The sequence below is a fragment of the Phytophthora cinnamomi genome (assembly GCF_018691715.1).
Source record: "Phytophthora cinnamomi strain GKB4 chromosome Unknown Contig44, whole genome shotgun sequence".
NCBI classification, from domain to species: domain Eukaryota; phylum Oomycota; class Peronosporomycetes; order Peronosporales; family Peronosporaceae; genus Phytophthora; species Phytophthora cinnamomi.
This window is the reverse complement of record NW_027150977.1, coordinates 124,493-125,350: the sequence shown is the minus strand read 5'-3', so window position 1 is coordinate 125,350 and position 858 is coordinate 124,493.

The window sequence follows — 858 nt, the reverse complement described above, 5'->3', positions numbered from 1 at the left end:
TAGAGCAGGATTATCCATTAGATAGACTAGCAGGCCACTCTCCTTGAGCATTGTGGAGTCATGACGCGTGCCCTCTAGAGGTCCAAAGAACGACATGCATAAACCTAAGCTTACACAAACACATTAGCATAATAATACAACAGCAATTTTCTAAACATTACTGACGCTTACCGTCCGGCGTACAAACGCCTTGGAAGTTTAAACAATGACGCCGCTTGTGCCCGTTGTAGCACGCTTTCTGGAGATTCTCGCAGTCTCCTATTACTATGTCATTCAGTATGCCATCAACACTTCGAACCCCCCCCCCCCCTTGCGCTTGCCCGGCCGGCAAATAAAAGCCTTTGTGCCATCAATGAACATTGACACTGCATCAACAAGCCCACCAGTTTTTTTCAAGACTGCTTGGACGTATTCTTCGTGGTGTGCTTTGTACACAGCGTCGTGAAAGAATAGGATGCTGCCCCATTGTTCATCAAGAAAGCAATCTGTCAAAGAGTTCGTTAGAAAACTAGCCGATGTATGAGGCAGGTGAGCGAAACGTACAAAGGTCTGTGATAATGCGGCTACACGATGCATCCGATCGCCCAAACTGCTTGCGAATTCTCGACAACTTTTCAGGATAAGAGAGGCGGTAGCAAAGCATTGCCAACGCCTCTGTCCCTAGGATGCGATCCCCAGCGCCCGAGAAGAATACATGAGGAATCAGCATCGCACTAGATAGCTCGAACAGTTGTGTACAAGTGAAGGGATAGTCATTGAGAGCGTCTCGATCTGGATATGACGTCAAATCAATGCGAACATTGGGCACGAGAGGATACTCGACGGTAAAGTAAGTTCCTGCGAGCCATGCTGCGATCG